The sequence below is a fragment of the Channa argus genome, unplaced genomic scaffold (assembly GCF_033026475.1).
Source record: "Channa argus isolate prfri unplaced genomic scaffold, Channa argus male v1.0 Contig098, whole genome shotgun sequence".
NCBI lineage: Eukaryota > Metazoa > Chordata > Actinopteri > Anabantiformes > Channidae > Channa > Channa argus.
Window position 1 is genome coordinate 18,613 of NW_027125317.1, and position 20,233 is coordinate 38,845.

The 20,233-nt window shown below is 42.5% G+C and overlaps 13 pseudogenes; all 13 read right to left on the reverse strand.

The window, feature by feature from the left end:
* Positions 1-5,832: 5,832 nt before the first annotated feature.
* Positions 5,833-5,951, reverse strand: LOC137121162 (5S ribosomal RNA; annotated as a pseudogene).
* Positions 5,952-7,764: 1,813 nt separating this feature from the next.
* Positions 7,765-7,883, reverse strand: LOC137121180 (5S ribosomal RNA; annotated as a pseudogene).
* An 858-nt stretch (positions 7,884-8,741) lies between these two features.
* Positions 8,742-8,860, reverse strand: LOC137121168 (5S ribosomal RNA; annotated as a pseudogene).
* Positions 8,861-9,727: 867 nt separating this feature from the next.
* LOC137121171 (5S ribosomal RNA) lies at positions 9,728-9,846 on the reverse strand (annotated as a pseudogene).
* An 858-nt stretch (positions 9,847-10,704) lies between these two features.
* Positions 10,705-10,823, reverse strand: LOC137121113 (5S ribosomal RNA; annotated as a pseudogene).
* Positions 10,824-11,074: 251 nt separating this feature from the next.
* Positions 11,075-11,183, reverse strand: LOC137121141 (5S ribosomal RNA; annotated as a pseudogene).
* Positions 11,184-11,799: 616 nt separating this feature from the next.
* LOC137121173 (5S ribosomal RNA) lies at positions 11,800-11,918 on the reverse strand (annotated as a pseudogene).
* Positions 11,919-12,785: 867 nt separating this feature from the next.
* Positions 12,786-12,904, reverse strand: LOC137121188 (5S ribosomal RNA; annotated as a pseudogene).
* Positions 12,905-13,521: 617 nt separating this feature from the next.
* Positions 13,522-13,640, reverse strand: LOC137121186 (5S ribosomal RNA; annotated as a pseudogene).
* Positions 13,641-14,497: 857 nt separating this feature from the next.
* LOC137121142 (5S ribosomal RNA) lies at positions 14,498-14,606 on the reverse strand (annotated as a pseudogene).
* A 2,535-nt stretch (positions 14,607-17,141) lies between these two features.
* On the reverse strand, positions 17,142-17,260 carry LOC137121174 (5S ribosomal RNA; annotated as a pseudogene).
* An 867-nt stretch (positions 17,261-18,127) lies between these two features.
* Positions 18,128-18,246, reverse strand: LOC137121184 (5S ribosomal RNA; annotated as a pseudogene).
* An 867-nt stretch (positions 18,247-19,113) lies between these two features.
* On the reverse strand, positions 19,114-19,232 carry LOC137121165 (5S ribosomal RNA; annotated as a pseudogene).
* Between the last annotated feature and the right edge of the window lie 1,001 nt (positions 19,233-20,233).

Sequence of the window (20,233 nt, forward strand, 5' to 3'; positions counted from 1 at the left end):
CATGTAATGTGTCACCATATTTTGAAAAAAACCCACCCTGTTTGTCCTTTTCCCCCCATATAAAGCATAATTTCTACCAACATACAACACATGACGTGCTACACTCAATAAAAAATTGATTAAACCAACATTACATCTTTTATCACCTTTTTGTTTCCCAAAGCACCACACCCAGTCCCATGCTTCCCCTTCTAACTTAGGCAGTTTACACTTATTGATTAACAACGTTTTAACCCAGTCCCTGAAATCCCGTGTGACTGTACAGTATAGCATAAAGTGGTTAAAATCTTCATCTTCCACCCTACAGACCGGACAGGTTCTCGCATACGTGCTTTTACTTATCTGGTGAAGGACGACAGAAACCAGCACCCTTCTGTGACGCAGCAGGAAGTTTGAGTTTGCTATTGCAGGGGGAAGCCACTTACTGTGTATATTTGACCAAATTTCAGAGACGGGACGGGTAAGAAAGAGATGAGACCATGCAGTGTTTGCTGTAGGTTCTTGGAATATTTTGTTAATTAAAACCCTATACCAAAATTTTGATTGTAAATCTTGCAGTTTTCTGTTTTTGACGTCACAGGTCAGAGCAAAATCCAGCTCGTCGTCCTCCACCCGATCCTCATCCACTTCCGACAACCACTCTTTCCACTCTTGCGGCATTCGCTCTAATAAATCATCACAAAATCGAACAACTCTAGCCTTTTTTATATTAAACCCTTTCATCCTAATTTTACTAAATACCGCAAGAGGGCTAGGAGCCCCTGTCTGGTCTAAAACATCTTTAATCTGATGTAGCGCCTAAGTCAAGATGCCCCGACCGGCCTTACATCCCTCTCGGCCGCTGAGGCAGGGGTTCCCAAAGATGGGCTGGTTTAACACACTTTGTTTTGATGTAATTACACACTCCAACTGGGGCAGGATTTCCACCCATGCCTCAGCCGCCTCCTGGAAGAGTGGACATGTTCCCACAATAGGCCGGCCGAGTGTGACGCTACATAGATTGTAAAAGCCGCACATACCTCTTTTCAGTACATCATCATACAAATAATCCTCCCATATGTTTTTAGTTTTCTGGCTCAGCATTTTCTTAAACAGTTTTATTCTTAATGACTTCAATTTTGCTTTTAAATTACACAGTTTGAGTCCCCCCTTTTTGTACGGCCCGACCAGTGTCTTATGTGCAATTTTCATTGCTCTCCCCTTCCATAGAAAATCCTCAATAGCGCTGCTCAGGCGTACCAGTACATCACTCGGCAGGTGACAAACCTGCATGGTGTAGACAAGTCTCGGCACAATTACTGCATTTATTACAGTGATTTTCCCTTTTAAACCTAATCCCCTCATTCTCCACAGTGCGAGCCTTGATCTACACCCCGCAACCTGCTCTTCCCAGGATCTACGACTGCTGTCTTCTGGTTGTGAGCCCAAATATACACCAAGTACTTTAACCTCAGGCCCGCCCCTTTTAAAATGCTGGCCTTCCTCCCCAAGAACAGTACCAGGCCCCAGGATCAAACTCGATTTGTCCTTATTTACCCGTGCTCCCGCAGCTTGCTCATATGCATCTAGATGTTGCAAAACCCTTCGCAAACTATCCCCATCCCTGACCATGATGTTAATATCATCTGCATATTGTGCTATTTTGAAATCAGTTCCTCTGGGCGACGTGATCCCAATTATTTGAGAGTCAGATATAATTGACTGTGCTAGAGGTTCTGCCACTATTGCATAGAGCATAGCTGATAGGGGGCACCCCTGTCTCACTGATCTTTCTAAGGGGACGGGATCTGTCACGAAGCCATTGCACTTCACGACACTAGTAGCTCGGCTGTACAGTAACTTCATCCACCCTCGAAAAGTTGGGCCGAACCCAAAAACCCCCAGACACTCGAAGAGAAAATCGTGACTCACTCTGTCAAATGCCTTCTCTAGATCTACATTAAGGTATATACCTCCTGTAGCCATTAAATTCTCCAATGAGAATTTTGTTGACAAAATGCAGTCAGCGATATCCCTCCCCGGAATGCTGTAAGTCTGGGTAGGCCCAACTATCGAGCCAATCACTCCCTTAAGCCTGAACCCTAGCACCTTAGCGAGGATCTTATAGTCAGTATTGAGCAGACTAATTGGCCTATAATTTGCCAGGTCATCTCTGGCGCCTTTGTTTTTATAAACTAGAGTGATCACACCCCTTAAAAAAGACTCCGCGCACCTGTTCTCCTCCTGCATGGCAGAGTATAGCCTGCAGAGGACGGGGGCCAGTATGTTGCTGAAATGTTGGTAAAACTCAGCTGAGAGACCATCCACACCCGGGCTTTTAGATGTATTAAGGCTTCCAATCGCTGCTCTCACTTCTTCAATCTGAATGTCACCATCACACAGAGCCGCATCCTCGTGACTGAGGGAGCAGCCAATTTTTCCTAATACTGTGCCCATTTGTGCTTTTTTAATATGTTGTTTGCTAAACAAATTAGCGTAGTAGTCTTGTATTGCTTGTAAAATATCCACTATATCAGTATGTGTGTTTCCATCAAGGTCTTTTATTTCTGGTATGTATGTTTTTGCCTGTTTCCTTTTTTCCAAACCTAGAAAAAAAGCAGTACAGCGCTCCCCTTTCAACATGTGTTGTGCTTTACTGCGGATCATTGCGCCTCTGCATTTTCTCTCATCTAACCGTCTCAGCTGCTCCCTCAATCCAAGATAGACATCCAAGGGACGGTCACACTCAGCCTCAATAAGCTCAAGCTCCTCTTTTAGATGATGTCTCAGCTCAGCCTCCTCTGTCTTTTCCCTCAGCCTCTTCTCTCTGCTCAGAGCGATACAACGCTTTTTAATTTTAAATTTGGTGCGCTCCCACCACTCAATGATATCCACGACATAATCACTCTCATCACATAGAGCAGAGAGAAAAGACTTCATTTTATCTTTAAAAACTTGATCTTCAAGGAGGGAAGTGTTAAAACACCACAGGCCCCCATTCCTTTGCATACCACCCTCCCCTAGAGTCACCTTTAAACAGGCATGATCACTCCAGGAACAAAAACAATATTTACACTCATTTAATTCTTGCACCAAACTCGACGCCAACAAACACAGGTCAATCCTGGATTGCTTTAGCCTGCCCAATACCACTTGCCTGCGCGAATACGCCCGGGTGCCGGGGTTCAGCACTCTCCACGCATCTATCAAATCACACTCATCCATCCATACAAAAACAGCCGATCTACTAATGTCTTGTTTAAATTTATTATTAACTCCTACGTCCGCCTTAGTCAGAGCAACATTCCAATCTCCTATCACTACCGAGCGATCATCTGTCCACCTTTTGCAGCGCTCAAAGAAACCTCTCCTTTCAGGTTCACTGTTCGGACCGTACAAATTCAGAATTCTATATTTTTTATTATAATGTATTATATCAATAACAATTAGTCTACCCTGTCCATCCTTAAAAATCTCCACAATACTCTCACACACACCCGGCTTTACAAAAATTGCCACTCCAGCAGTTTTGTTTGAGGAGAGGGAGTAAAAGAGCTCCCCTCTCCAAAAAGATTTTATAGTGTCTATTTTGTCCATGGACCACCTACATTCCTGGACACACAAGATGTCGCATGCCATTTCTCCACAGAGTTGCTCTATTTTCCCAATATTTGTTAACCCGTTTAAATTTTGCGATTGAAGCAGCATTATCAAGTAAACACCGATTAAAAAGGTCATTTCCTAAGCTGTTTTTTCCCTTTGCCTCTATTCCCTCCCTCACTCCTCCCTGATTTCTCTTGCTGTGGACGTTTTCTAACCTGCTTTATCTGCTGAACATCCATCTCCGAATCTGACTCTATACTGTCAGCCTGGGGAGCCAGCAGGGCAGCATCCGAGTCTTCCTCTCTAGGGGCGGGTGGTATTCCATTATGAGAGGGGACCTTCTGTGAAGCGAGCCAAGATGGGGTCAGCCAACCCCCTTCAGGGTGACCCGCCCTATCCCCGCTCCACTCTGCCAGCACTTGATCCATACTAGATCCCAACACATCCTCTCTTTCACTCCCATGTTCCTCCCGCACAGGCAGGTCACCGCCCTGCGTCTCCAACACCACCTCATCCTCCTGTTCACTCTCGCTGCCCATATTCAGCTCTGGCTCCTCTACAGGTCTAACCTCACTCCTGTCATCCTCGGAGATGGATTCCCTGCTACCCTCCCCATTCCCTTCATCTATATTTTTACATTGACATTCCTCTGTGGAGCTATGACATTCCATACATCTGTGCATCCTGGCATCACACTCACGTGCATAATGTCCCTGTTTATTACATTTAAAACAGGTGAAATCCGGACAGTCCCTCACGATGTGTCCCGGCTGTAAGCACATCCGACAAACTTTCACTTGATTATTGTGAATTACTCTAAAATACTCCGGACCATTAGCTGTCATGAATTTCGCTGAGTAGGGCAGTGACTGCACAGTTTCATTAAACTTTACCTTCATATATCTTGTACCGTCCGCCACATCAGTCCCGGGCCACATCCTCCTTTTAATAGGCGAGATCGCTCTCACTCCCCACACGTCCAGTTTTTCCATAATTTCCTCGTCCGTTATATACGCCGGCAAATTCAAAAAAGACACCACCAGTTCATCAATTGCTAATGTTTTTACCATTACCACCGCTTTACCAACTTTAAATCCATCCAGTAGCCTTTTCTTTCCAGCTTCACTTTTTACCGTCACCTCATATTTATTCGATCCGGTCTCACGCAGCGCAACTATGCCTCCACACACATCACGTATTGCTCGTAACAGTTCCATCGTTTTCACCTTCTCTTCACCAACCACCTCTGCCAATACAGTCAAATCTTTTTCGTACCTTTTTTCTCTCATTGTCTCCCGTCTTCCGCTCATCTCCGTCTGCATCCTCGCCCGTTCCTCCTGATGTTTTCCATCCACACAAATGCCATCAATCTCCAACCTATTCTGCCGCTGCTCTCCGACCAAATCCACTCCTTTCCCCGTCCTCTTTGCTGAAGTAATCCTCTGCATTGACAAGCCCGGAACTTGCCCGCCATTTCTCTTCTCTCCCTGCTCCACGGCCTGGCGTTTGCTTCCTCCCGCTCCGTACTCTATTTCGGCTGGCATTGCCGTTTCCCCCCGACATCTCATGGTAGGAGCCACAATTTTCACAGCGTCCTCCGTCAATTTACCTCGTCTTTCTCCGCCATTCTCCATTTTACGTAGCTTGGCGAATCGAGTAACACTCGGCAAAAAAACAAAACCAAAATAAAATAAAAAAGAAAAAGGCAAAATGAAAGCGCCCCCGAACGGAGCAAATCCGCCGGGGGGATTAGTAACATAAACAAAATCGAAATCTCTATACTATTTAGTTAAATTACGACAAAAAACACAAGCAAACTGAAAAAGCCCGCCAAAACAGGCTCATGCGCGGGTCCGTCACTGCTCGCTCTAGAGAGAAACCACACCTCTGTCTGCAACCAGGTTTGGGAACCAAAAACAGCAAACAGGTGCTGCTGCCAGAAAGAGCCTCGCTAGCTGTTGGGAACCGTACTTTTAAAACTCCAGGAAGTGTAGGATGGACCAATCAGCTTCCTGTACTGCCCCCCAATCCGGCCAATCAGGCAGGGCACCTATAAGAACAACAAAATAAAAACAACACATATGGCCAGGACCGTAACATGGTCTACTAGTAATGAAGCACGATGGTTGACAAACCAATAAAGTAGCAAAACAGCAATGAAAGAACAAAATTTGATGAAAATATAGAACAATTTCTATGAATAAATATGCAGTAACACCAGCTTGTGCTGCCCGTAAACCCAAGCAAAAAAGCTTACAGCACCTGGTATTCCCAGGCGGTCTTCCTACCAAGTACTAACCAGGCCCGGCTCTATTTGGCTGCCGAGATCGGACGAGATCGGGCGCTTAGAGAGCGGTGTGGCCGTAAGCTGCATTTGACATCATCAACAGCTCTTAAAAACGTTGGAGAAGCAGAATGCATGAAACTTGCTAAGAAGAAGATAAATGTGGCAAAGTACAAAGTACTATAACTGTACTGGTCTGTTACGCCCCTGTCCAGGGGGTCAGGGTGCAACATACAAAGATAAATTAGCATGTTCCCTCTCCAATCCCCAAACCAAAATCCAGGATCGAGATGTTCCAACAGAATGATATTTATTTTAAACGAAAGAAAGTGTCAAACAAAACATGACACTACAACTCAGGGCGAACCAAGGCCAACATAATAAACAAAATAAGCCATTTCCCACAGAAAGTGCTAGCTAGCCTGATAGAAATAAACAAACCAAAAGACAGTCGCTAACCCTAACTCCCTAATGTGAAAACAAGAGAAAACAATCAAAAGAAAATGGCTGTTCACCCCTACAGATTTAATACTATTTACAAAAATATACAATTTATAAACAAAACCACGGCACAAAACCTAACAATTCAAAAATGCTAAATAAGGTTTGGAAACCAAGAACAGCAAACAGGTGCTGCTGCCAGAAAGAGCCTCGCTAGCTGTTGGGAACTGTACTTTTAAAACTCCAGGAAGTGTAGGATGGACCAATCAGCTTCCTGTACTGCCCCTCAATCCGGCCAATCAGGCAGGGCACCTATAAGAACAACAAAATAAAAACAACACATATGGCCAGGACCGTAACATGGTCTACTAGTAATGAAGCACGATGGTTGACAAACCAATAATGTAGCAAAACAGCAATGAAAGAACAAAATTTGATGAAAATATAGAACAATTTCTATGAATAAATAGGCAGTAACACCAGCTTGTGCTGCCCGTAAACCCAAGCAAAAAAGCTTACAGCACCTTTTATTCCCAGGCAGTCTTCCTACCAAGTACTAACCAGGCCCGGCTCTATTTGGCTGCCGAGATCGGGCGCTTAGAGAGCGGTGTGGCCGTAAGCTGCATAAAAACGTTGGAGAAGCAGAATGCATGAAACTTGCTAAGAAGAAGATAAATGTGGCAAAGTACAAAGTACTATAACTGTACTGGTCTGTTACGCCCCTGTCCAGGGGGTCAGGGTGCAACATACAAAGATAAATTAGCATGTTCCCTCTCCGATCCCCAAACCAAAATCCAGGATCGAGATGTTCCAACAGAATGATATTTATTTTAAACGAAAGAAAGTGTCAAACAAAACATGACACTACAACTCAGGGCGAACCAAGGCCAACATAATAAACAAAATAAGCCATTTCCCACAAAAAGTGCTAGCTAGCCTGATAGAAATAAACAAACCAAAAGACAGTCGCTAACCCTAACTCCCTAATGTGAAAACAGTCCAAAGAAAATGGCAGTTCACCCCTACAGATTTAATACTATTTACAAAATATACAATTTATAAACAAAACCACGGCACAAAACCTAACAATTCAAAAATGCTGAATAAGGTTTAGAAACCAAGAACAGCAAACAGGTGCTGATGCCAGAAAGAGCCTCGCTAGCTGTTGGGAACCGTACTTTTAAAACTCCAGTAAGTGTAGGATGGACCAATCAGCTTCCTGTACTGCCCCCCAATCCGGCCAATCAGGCAGGGCACCTATAAGAACAAGAAAATAAAAACAACACATATGGCCAGGACCGTAACATGGTCTACTAGTAATGAAGCACGATGGTTGGCAAACCAATAAAGTAGCAAAACAGCAATGAAAGAACAAAATTTGATGAAAATATAGAACAATTTCTATGAATAAATAGGCAGTAACACCAGCTTGTGCTGCCCGTAAACCCAAGCAAAAAAGCTTACAGCACCTGGTATTCCCAGGCGGTCTTCCTACCAAGTACTAACCAGGCCCGGGTCTATTTGGCTGCCGAGATCGGACGAGATCGGGCGCTTAGAGAGCGGTGTGGCCGTAAGCTGCATTTGACATCATCAACAGCTCTTAAAAACGCTGGAGAAGCAGAATGCATGACACTTGCTAAGAAGAAGATAAATGTGGCAAAGTACAAAGTACTATAACTGTACTGGTCTGTTACGCCCCTTTCTAGGGGGTCAGGGTGAAACATACAAAGATAAATTTGCATGTTCCCTCTCCGATCCTCAAACCAAAATCCAGGATTGAGATGTTCCAACAGAATGATATTTATTTTAAACGAAAGAAAGTGTCAAACAAAACATGACACTACAACTCAGGGCGAACCAAGGCCAACATAATAAACAAAATAAGCCATTTCCCACAGAAAGCGCTAGCTAGCCTGATAGAAATAAACAAACCAAAAGACAGTCGCTAACCCTAACTCCCTAATGTGAAAACAGTCCAAAGAAAATGGCAGTTCACCCCTACAGATTTAATACTATTTACAAAATATACAATTTATAAACAAAACCACGGCAAAAAAACCTAACAATTCAAAAATGCTAAATAAGGTTTGGAAACCAAGAACAGCAAACAGGTGCTGATGCCAGAAAGAGCCTCGCTAGCTGTTGGGAACCGTACTTTTAAAACTCCAGGAAGTGTAGGATGGACCAATCAGCTTCCTGTACTTCCCCCAAATCCGGCCAATCAGGCAGGGCACCTATAAGAACAAGAAAAAAAAAACAACACATATGGCCAGGACCGTAACATGGTCTACTAGTAATGAAGCACGATGGTTGGCAAACCAATAAAGTAGCAAAACAGCAATGAAAGAACAAAATTTGATGAAAATATATAACAATTTCTATGAATAAATAGGCAGTAACACCAGCTTGTGCTGCCCGTAAACCCAAGCAAAAAGGCTTACAGCACCTGGTATTCCCAGGCGGTCTTCCTACCAAGTACTAACCAGGCCCGGCCCTATTTGGCTGCCGAGATCGGACGAGATCGGGCGGTTAAAGAGCGGTGTGGCCGTAAGCTGCATTTGACATCATCAACAGCTCTTAAAAACGCTGGAGAAGCAGAATGCATGACACTTGCTAAGAAGAAGATAAATGTGGCAAAGTACAAAGTACTATAACTGTACTGGTCTGTTACGCCCCTGTCTAGGGGCTCAGGGTGCAACATACAAAGATAAATTAGCATGTTCCCTCTCCGATCCCCAAACCAAAATCCAGGATCGAGATGTTCCAACAGAATGATATTTATTTTAAACGAAAGAAAGTGTCAAACAAAACATGACACTACAACTCAGGGCGAACCAAGGCCAACATAATAAACAAAATAAGCCATTTCCCACAGAAAGCGCTAGCTAGCCTGATAGAAATAAACAAACCAAAAGACAGTCGCTAACCCTAACTCCCTAATGTGAAAACAAGAGAAAACAATCAAAAGAAAATGGCAGTCCACCCCTACAGATTTAATACTATTTACAAAATATACAATTTATAAACAAAACCACGGCACAAAACCTAACAATTCAAAAATGCTAAATAAGATTTGGAAACCAAGAACAGCAAACAGGTGCTGATGCCAGAAAGAGCCTCGCTAGCTGTTGGGAACCGTACTTTTAAAACTCCAGGAAGTGTAGGATGGACCAATCAGCTTCCTGTACTGCCCCCAAATCCGGCCAATCAGGCAGGGCACCTATAAGAACAAGAAAATAAAAACAACACATATGGCCAGGACCGTAACATGGTCTACTAGTAATGAAGCACGATGGTTGGCAAACCAATAAAGTAGCAAAACAGCAATGAAAGAACAAAATTTGATGAAAATATAGAACAATTTCTATGAATAAATAGGCAGTAACACCAGCTTGTGCTGCCCGTAAACCCAAGCAAAAAGGCTTACAGCACCTGGTATTCCCAGGCGGTCTTCCTACCAAGTACTAACCAGGCCCGGCCCTATTTGGCTGCCGAGATCGGACGAGATCGGGCGCTCAGAGAGCGGTGTGGCCGTAAGCTGCATTTGACATCATCAACAGCTCTTAAAAACGCTGGAGAAGCAGAATGCATGACACTTGCTAAGAAGAAGATAAATGTGGCAAAGTACAAAGTACTATAACTGTACTGGTCGGTAACGCCCATATCTAGGGGCTCAGGGTGCAACATACAAAGATAAATTAGCATGTTCCCTCTCCGATCCCCAAACCAAAATCCAGGATCGAGATGTTCCAACAGAATGATATTTATTTTAAAAGAAAGAAAGTGTCAAACAAAACATGACACTACAACTCAGGGCGAACCAAGGCCAACATAATAAACAAAATAAGCCATTTCCCACAGAAAGTGCTAGCTAGCCTGATAGAAATAAACAAACCAAAAGACAGTCGCTAACCCTAACTCCCTAATGTGAAAACAGTCCAAAGAAAATGGCAGTTCACCCCTACAGATTTAATACTATTTACAAAATATACAATTTATAAACAAAACCACGGCACAAAACCTAACAATTCAAAAATGCTAAATAAGGTTTGGTAAACCAAGAACAGCAAACAGGTGCTGATGCCAGAAAGAGCCTCGCTAGCTGTTGGGAACCGTACTTTTAAAACTCCAGGAAGTGTAGGATGGACCAATCAGCTTCCTGTACTGCCCCCCAATCCGGCCAATCAGGCAGGGCACCTATAAGAACAACAAAATAAAAACAACACATATGGCCAGGACCGTAACATGGTCTACTAGTAATGAAGCACGATGGTTGACAAACCAATAAAGTAGCAAAACCGCAATGAAAGAACAAAATTTGATGAAAATATAGAACAATTTCTATGAATAAATAGGCAGTAACACCAGCTTGTGCTGCCCGTAAACCCAAGCAAAAAAGCTTACAGCACCTGGTATTCCCAGGCGGTCTTCCTACCAAGTACTAACAAGGCCCGGCCCTATTTGGCTGCCGAGATCGGACGAGATCGGGCGCTTCGAGAGCAGTGTGGCCGTAAGCTGCATTTGATATCATCAACAGCTCCTAAAAACGCTGGAGAAGCAGAATGCATGACACTCGCTAAGAAGAAGATAAATGTGGCAAAGTACTAAAACGGTACCGGTCTAGTAGTAAAGAAGCACGATGGTTGACAAACCAATAAAGCAGCAAAACAGCAATGAAAGAACAAAATGTGATGAAAATATAGAACAATTTCTATGAATAAATAGGCAGTAACACCAGCTTGTGCTGTCCGTAAACCCAAGCAAAAAAGTTTACAGCACCTGGTATTCCCAGGCGGTCTTCCTACCAAGTACTAACCAGGCCCGGCTCTATTTGGCTGCCGAGATCGGGCGCTTAGAGAGCGGTGTGGCCGTAAGCTGCATTTGACATCATCAACAGCTCTTAAAAACGTTGGAGAAGCAGAATGCATGAAACTTGCTAAGAAGAAGATAAATGTGGCAAAGTACAAAGTACTATAACTGTACTGGTCTGTTACGCCCCTGTCCAGGGGGTCAGGGTGCAACATACAAAGATAAATTAGCATGTTCCCTCTCCGATCCCCAAACCAAAATCCAGGATCGAGATGTTCCAACAGAATGATATTTATTTTAAACGAAAGAAAGTGTCAAACAAAACATGACACTACAACTCAGGGCGAACCAAGGCCAACATAATAAACAAAATAAGCCATTTCCCATAGAAAGTGCTAGCTAGCCTGATAGAAATAAACAAACCAAAAGACAGTCGCTAACCCTTACTCCCTAATGTGAAAACAGTCCAAGAAAATGGCAGTTCACCCCTACAGATTTAATACTATTTACAAAATATACAATTTATTTAACATGGTCTACTAGTAATGAAGCACGATGGTTGAGAAACCAATAAAGTAGCAAAACAGCAATGAAAGAACAAAATTTGATGAAAATATAGAACAATTTCTATGAATAAATAGGCAGTAACACCAGCTTGTGCTGCCCGTAAACCCAAGCAAAAAAGCTTACAGCACCTGGTATTCCCAGGCGGTCTTCCTACCAAGTACTAACCAGGCCCGGCTCTATTTGGCTGCCGAGATCGGACGAGATCGGGCGCTTAGAGAGCGGTGTGGCCGTAAGCTGCATTTGACATCATCAACAGCTCTTAAAAACGCTGGAGAAGCAGAATGCATGACACTTGCTAAGAAGAAGATAAATGTGGCAAAGTACAAAGTACTATAACTGTACTGGTCTGTTACGCCCCTGTCCAGGGGGTCAGGGTGCAACATACAAAGATAAATTAGCATGTTCCCTCTCCGATCCCCAAACCAAACTCCAGTATCGAGATGTTCCAACAGAATGATATTTATTTTAAACGAAAGAAAGTGTCAAACAAAACATGACACTACAACTCAGGGCGAACCAAGGCCAACATAATAAACAAAATAAGCCATTTCCCACAGAAAGTGCTAGCTAGCCTGATAGAAATAAACAAACCAAAAGACAGTCGCTAACCCTAACTTCCTAATGTGAAAACAAGAGAAAACAATCAAAAGAAAATGGCTGTTCACCCCTAAAGATTTAATACTATTTACAAAATATACAATTTATAAACAAAACCACGGCACAAAACCTAACAATTCAAAAATGCTAAATAAGGTTTGGAAACCAAGAACAGCAAACAGGTGCTGCTGCCAGAAAGAGCCTTGCTAGCTGTTGGGAACCGTACTTTTAAAACTCCAGGAAGTGTAGGATGGACCAATCAGCTTCCTGTACTGCCCCCCAATCCGGCCAATCAGGCAGGGCACCTATAAGAACAAAAAAATAAAAACAACACATAAGGCCAGGACCGTAACATGGTCTACTAGTAATGAAGCACGATGGTTGACAAACCAATAAAGTAGCAAAACAGTAATGAAAGAACAAAATTTGATGAAAATATAGAACAATTTCTATGAATAAATAGGCAGTAACACCAGCTTGTGCTGCCCGTAAACCCAAGCAAAAAAGCTTACAGCACCTGGTATTCCCACGCGGTCTTCCGACCAAGTACTAACCAGGCCCGGCTCTATTTGGCTGCCGAGATCGGACGAGATCGGGCGCTTAGAGACCGGTGTGGCTGTAAGCTGCATTTGACATCATCAACAGCTCTTAAAAACGCTGGAGAAGCAGAATGCATGACACTTGCTAAGAAGAAGATAAATGTGGCAAAGTACAAAGTACTATACTTGTACTGGTCTGTTACGCCCCTGTCTAGGGGGTCAGGGTGCAACATACAAAGATAAATTAGCATGTTCCCTCTCCGATCCCCAAACCAAAATCCAGGGTCGAGATGTTCCAACAGAATGATATTTATTTTAAACGAAAGAAAGTGTCAAACAAAACATGACACTACAACTCAGGGCGAACCAAGGCCAACATAATAAACAAAATAAGCCATTTCCCACAGAAAGTGCTAGCTAGCCTGATAGAAATAAACAAACCAAAAGACAGTCGCTAACCCTTACTCCCTAATGTGAAAACAGTCCAAGAAAATGGCAGTTCACCCCTACAGATTTAATACTATTTACAAAATATACAATTTATTTAACATGGTCTACTAGTAATGAAGCACGATGGTTGAGAAAACCAATAAAGTAGCAAAACAGCAATGAAAGAACAAAATTTGATGAAAATATAGAACAATTTCTATGAATAAATAGGCAGTAACACCAGCTTGTGCTGCCCGTAAACCCAAGCAAAAAAGCTTACAGCACCTTGTATTCCCAGGCGGTCTTCCTACCAAGTACTAACCAGGCCCGGCTCTATTTGGCTGCCGAGATCGGACGAGATCGGGCGCTTAGAGAGCGGTGTGGCCGTAAGCTGCATTTGACATCATCAACAGCTCTTAAAAACGCTGGAGAAGCAGAATGCATGACACTTGCTAAGAAGAAGATAAATGTGGCAAAGTACAAAGTACTAAAACTGTACTGGTCTGTTACGCCCCTGTCCAGGGGCTCAGGGTGCAACATACAAAGATAAATTAGCATGTTCCCTCTCCGATCCCCAAACCAAACTCCAGTATCGAGATGTTCCAACAGAATGATATTTATTTTAAACGAAAGAAAGTGTCAAACAAAACATGACACTACAACTCAGGGCGAACCAAGGCCAACATAATAAACAAAATAAGCCATTTCCCACAGAAAGTGCTATCTAGCCTGATAGAAATAAACAATCCAAAAGACAGTCGCTAACCCTAACTCCCTAATGTGAAAACAGTCCAAAGAAAATGGCTGTTCACCCCTACAGATTTAATACTATTTACAAAATATACAATTTATAAACAAAACCACGGCACAAAACCTAACAATTCAAAAATGCTAAATAAGGTTTGGAAACCAAGAACAGCAAACAGGTGCTGCTGCCAGAAAGAGCCTCGCTAGCTGTTGGGAACCGTACTTTTAAAAATCCAGGAAGTGTAGGATGGACCAATCAGCTTCCTGTACTGCCCCTCAATCCGGCCAATCAGGCAGGGCACCTATAAGAACAACAAATCAAAAACAACACATATGGCCAGGACCGTAACATGGTCTACTAGTAATGAAGCACGATGGTTGACAAACCAATAAAGTAGCAAAACAGTAATGAAAGAACAAAATTTGATGAAAATATACAACAATTTCTATGAATAAATAGGCAGTAACACAAGCTTGTGCTGCCTGTAAACCCAAGCAAAAAAGTTTACAGCACCTGGTATTCCCAGGCGGTCTTCCTACCAAGTACTAACCAGGCCCGGCTCTATTTGGCTGCCGAGATCGGGCGCTTAGAGAGCGGTGTGGCCGTAAGCTGCATTTGACATCATCAACAGCTCTTAAAAACGTTGGAGAAGCAGAATGCATGAAACTTGCTAAGAAGAAGATAAATGTGGCAAAGTACAAAGTACTATAACTGTACTGGTCTGTTACGCCCCTGTCCAGGGGGTCAGAGTGCAACATACAAAGATAAATTAGCATGTTCCCTCTCCAATCCCCAAACCAAAATCCAGGATCGAGATGTTCCAACAGAATGATATTTATTTTAAACGAAAGAAAGTGTCAAACAAAACATGACACTACAACTCAGGGCGAACCAAGGCCAACATAATAAACAAAATAAGCCATTTCCCACAGAAAGTGCTAGCTAGCCTGATAGAAATAAACAAACCAAAAGACAGTCGCTAACCCTAACTCCCTAATGTGAAAACAAGAGAAAACAATCAAAAGAAAATGGCTGTTCACCCCTACAGATTTAATACTATTTACAAAAATATACAATTTATAAACAAAACCACGGCACAAAACCTAACAATTCAAAAATGCTAAATAAGGTTTGGAAACCAAGAACAGCAAACAGGTGCTGCTGCCAGAAAGAGCCTCGCTAGCTGTTGGGAACCGTACTTTTAAAACTCCAGGAAGTGTAGGATGGACCAATCAGCTTCCTGTACTGCCCCCCAATCCGGCCAATCAGGCAGGGCACCTATAAGAACAACAAAATAAAAACAACACATATGGCCAGGACCGTAACATGGTCTACTAGTAATGAAGCACGATGGTTGACAAACCAATAATGTAGCAAAACAGCAATGAAAGAACAAAATTTGATGAAAATATAGAACAATTTCTATGAATAAATAGGCAGTAACACCAGCTTGTGCTGCCCGTAAACCCAAGCAAAAAAGCTTACAGCACCTTTTATTCCCAGGCAGTCTTCCTACCAAGTACTAACCAGGCCCGGCTCTATTTGGCTGCCGAGATCGGGCGCTTAGAGAGCGGTGTGGCCGTAAGCTGCATAAAAACGCTGGAGAAGCAGAATGCATGACACTTGCTAAGAAGAAGATAAATGTGGCAAAGTACAAAGTACTATAACTGTACTGGTCTGTTACGCCCCTGTCTAGGGGGTCAGGGTGCAACATACAAAGATAAATTAGCATGTTCCCTCTCCGATCCCCAAACCAAAATCCAGTATCGAGATGTTCCAACAGAATGATATTTATTTTAAACGAAAGAAAGTGTCAAACAAAACATGACACTACAACTCAGGGCGAACCAAGGCCAACATAATAAACAAAATAAGCCATTTCCCACAGAAAGTGCTAGCTAGCCTGATAGAAATAAACAAACCAAAAGACAGTCGCTAACCCTAACTCCCTAATGTGAAAACAAGAGAAAACAATCAAAAGAAAATGGCTGTTCACCCCTACAGATTTAATACGAATTACAAAATATACAATTTATAAACAAAACCACGGCACAAAACCTAACAATTCAAAAATGCTAAATAAGGTTTGGAAACCAAGAACAGCAAACAGGTGCTGCTGCCAGAAAGAGCCTCGCTAGCTGTTGGGAACCGTACTTTTAAAACTCCAGGAAGTGTAGGATGGACCAATCAGCTTCCTGTACTGCCCCTCAATCCGGCCAATCAGGCAGGGCACCTATAAGAACGAGAAAATAAAAACAACACATATGGCCAGGACCGTAACATGGTCTACTAGTAATGAAGCACGATGGTTGAAAAACCAATAAAGTAGCAAAACAGCAATGAAAGAACAAAATTTGATGAAATTTGATATTACTATAACTGTACTGGTCTGTTACGCCCCTGTCCAGGGGGTCAGGGTGCAACATACAAAGATAAATTAGCATGTTCCCTCTCCGATCCCCAAACCAAAATCCAGTATCGAGATGTTCCAACAGAATGATATTTATTTTAAACGAAAGAAAGTGTCAAACAAAACATGACACTACAACTCAGGGCGAACCAAGGCCAACATAATAAACAAAATAAGCCATTTCCCACAGAAAGTGCTAGCTAGCCTGATAGAAATAAACAAACCAAAAGACAGTCGCTAACCCTAACTCCCTAATGTGAAAACAAGAGAAAACAATCAAAAGAAAATGGCTGTTCACCCCTACAGATTTAATACGAATTACAAAATATACAATTTATAAACAAAACCACGGCATAAAACCTAACAATTCAAAAATGCTAAATAAGGTTTGGAAACCAAGAACAGCAAACAGGTGCTGCTGCCAGAAAGAGCCTCGCTAGCTGTTGGGAACCGTACTTTTAAAACTCCAGGAAGTGTAGGATGGACCAATCAGCTTCCTGTACTGCCCCCCAATCCGGCCAATCAGGCAGGGCACCTATAAGAACAAGAAAATAAAAACAACACATATGGCCAGGACCGTAACATGGTCTACTAGTAATGAAGCACGATGGTTGACAAACCAATAAAGTAGCAAAACAGCAATGAAAGAACAAAATTTGATAAAAATATAGAACAATTTCTATGAATAAATAGGCAGTAAGACCAGCTTGTGCTGCCCGTAAACCCAAGCAAAAAAGCTTACAACACCTGGTATTCCCACGCGGTCTTCCTACCAAGTACTAACCAGGCCCGGCTCTATTTGGCTGCCGAGATCGGACGAGATCGGGCGCTTAGAGAGCGGTGTGGCCGTAAGCTGCATTTGACATCATCAACAGCTCTTAAAAACGCTGGAGAAGCAGAATGCATGACACTTGCTAAGAAGAAGATAAATGTGGCAAAGTACAAAGTACTATAACTGTACTGGTCTGTTATGCCCCTGTCTAGGGGGTCAGGGTGCAACATACAAAGATAAATAAGCATGTTCCCTCTCCGATCCCCAAACCAAAATCCAGTATCGAGATGTTCCAACAGAATGATATTTATTTTAAACGAAAGAAAGTGTCAAACAAAACATGACACTACAACTCAGGGCGAACCAAGGCCAACATAATAAACAAAATAAGCCATTTCCCACAGAAAGTGCTAGCTAGCCTGATAGAAATAAACAAACCAAAAGACAGTCGCTAACCCTAACTCCCTAATGTGAAAACAAGAGAAAACAATCAAAAGAAAATGGCTGTTCACCCCTACAGATTTAATACGAATTACAAAATATACAATTTATAAACAAAACCACGGCACAAAACCTAACAATTCAAAAATGCTAAATAAGGTTTGGAAACCAAGAACAGCAAACAGGTGTTACTGCCAGAAAGAGCCTCGCTAGCTGTTGGGAACCGTACTTTTAAAACTCCAGGAAGTGTAGGATGGACCAATCAGCTTCCTGTACTGCCCCCCAATCCGGCCAATCAGGCAGGGCACCTATAAGAACAACAAAATAAAAACAACACATATGGCCAGGACCGTAACATGGTCTACTAGTAATGAAGCACGATGGTTGAAAAACCAATAAAGTAGCAAAACAGCAATGAAAGAACAAAATTTGATGAAAATATAGCACAATTTCTATGAATAAATAGGCAGTAACACCAGCTTGTGCTGCCCGTAAACCCAAGCAAAAAAGCTTACAGCACCTGGTATTCCCAGGCGGTCTTCCTACCAAGTACTAACCAGGCCCGGCTCTATTTGGCTGCCGAGATCGGACGAGATCGGGCGCTTAGAGAGCGGTGTGGCCGTAAGCTGCATTTGACATCATCAACAGCTCTTAAAAACGCTGGAGAAGCAGAATGCATGACACTTGCTAAGAAGAAGATAAATGTGGCAAAGTACAAAGTACTATAACTGTACTGGTCTGTTACGCCCCTGTCCAGGGGGTCAGGGTGCAACATACAAAGATAAATTAGCATGTTCCCTCTCCGATCCCCAAACCAAAATCCAGGATCGAGATGTTCCAACAGAATGATATTTATTTTAAACGAAAGAAAGTGTCAAACAAAACATGACACTACAACTCAGGGCGAACCAAGGCCAACATAATAAACAAAATAAGCCATTTCCCACAGAAAGTGCTAGCTAGCCTGATAGAAATAAACAAACCAAAAGACAGTCGCTAACCCTAACTCCCTAATGTGAAAACAAGAGAAAACAATCAAAAGAAAATGGCTGTTCACCCCTACAGATTTAATACTATTTACAAAATATACAATTTATAAACAAAACCACGGCACAAAACCTAACAATTCAAAAATGCTAAATAAGGTTTGGAAACCAAGAACAGCAAACAGGTGCTGCTGCCAGAAAGAGCCTCGCTAGCTGTTGGGAACCGTACTTTTAAAACTCCAGGAAGTGTAGGATGGACCAATCAGCTTCCTGTACTGCCCCTCAATCCGGCCAATCAGGCAGGGCACCTATAAGAACAACAAATCAAAAACAACACATATGGCCAGGACCGTAACATGGTCTACTAGTAATGAAGCACGATGGTTGACAAACCAATAAAGTAGCAAAACAGTAATGAAAGAACAAAATTTGATGAAAATAAAGAACAATTTCTATGAATAAATAGGCAGTAACACCAGCTTGTGCTGCCCGTAAACCCAAGCAAAAAAGCTTACAGCACCTGGTATTCCCACGCGGTCTTCCTACAAAGTACTAACCAGGCCCGGCTCTATTTGGCTGCCGAGATCGGACGAGATCGGGCGCTTAGAGAGCGGTGTGGCCGTAAGCTGCATTTGACATCATCAACAGCTCTTAAAAACGTTGGAGAAGCAGAATGCATGAAACTTGCTAAGAAGAAGATAAATGTGGCAAAGTACAAAGTACTATAACTGTACTGGTCTGTTACGCCCCTGTCCAGGGGGTCAGGGTGCAACATACAAAGATAAATGAGCATGTTCCCTCTCCGATCCCCAAACCAAAATCCAGGATCGAGATGTTCCAACAGAATGATATTTATTTTAAACGAAATAAAGTGTCAAACAAAACATGACACTACAACTCAGGGCGAACCAAGGCCAACATAATAAACAAAATAAGCCATTTCCCACAGAAAGTGCTAGCTAGCCTGATAGAAATAAACAAACCAAAACACAGTCGCTAACCCTAACTCCCTAATGTGAAAAAAAGAGAAAACAATCAAAAGAAAATGGCTGTTCACCCCTACAGATTTAATACTATTTACAAAATATACAATTTATAAACAAAACCACGGCACAAAACCTAACAATTCAAAAATGCTAAATAAGGTTTGGAAACCAAGAACAGCAAACAGGTGCTGATGCCAGAAAGAGCCTCGCTAGCTTTTGGGAACCGTACTTTTAAAACTCCAGGAAGTGTAGGATGGACCAATCAGCTTCCTGTACTGCCCCTCAATCCGGCCAATCAGGCAGGGCACTTATAAGAACGACAAAATAAAAACAACACATATGGCCAGGACCGTAACATGGTCTACTAGTAATGAAGCACGATGGTTGACAAACCAATAAAGTAGCAAAACAGCAATGAAAGAACAAAATTTGATGAAAATATACAACAATTTCTATGAATAAATAGGCAGTAACACCAGTTTTTGCTGCCCGTAAACCCAAGTAAAAAAGTTTACAGCACCTGGTATTCCCAGGCGGTCTTCCTACCAAGTACTAACCAGGCCCGGCTCTATTTGGCTGTCGAGATCGGGCGCTTAGAGAGCGGTGTGGCCGTAAGCTGCATTTGACATCATCAACAGCTCT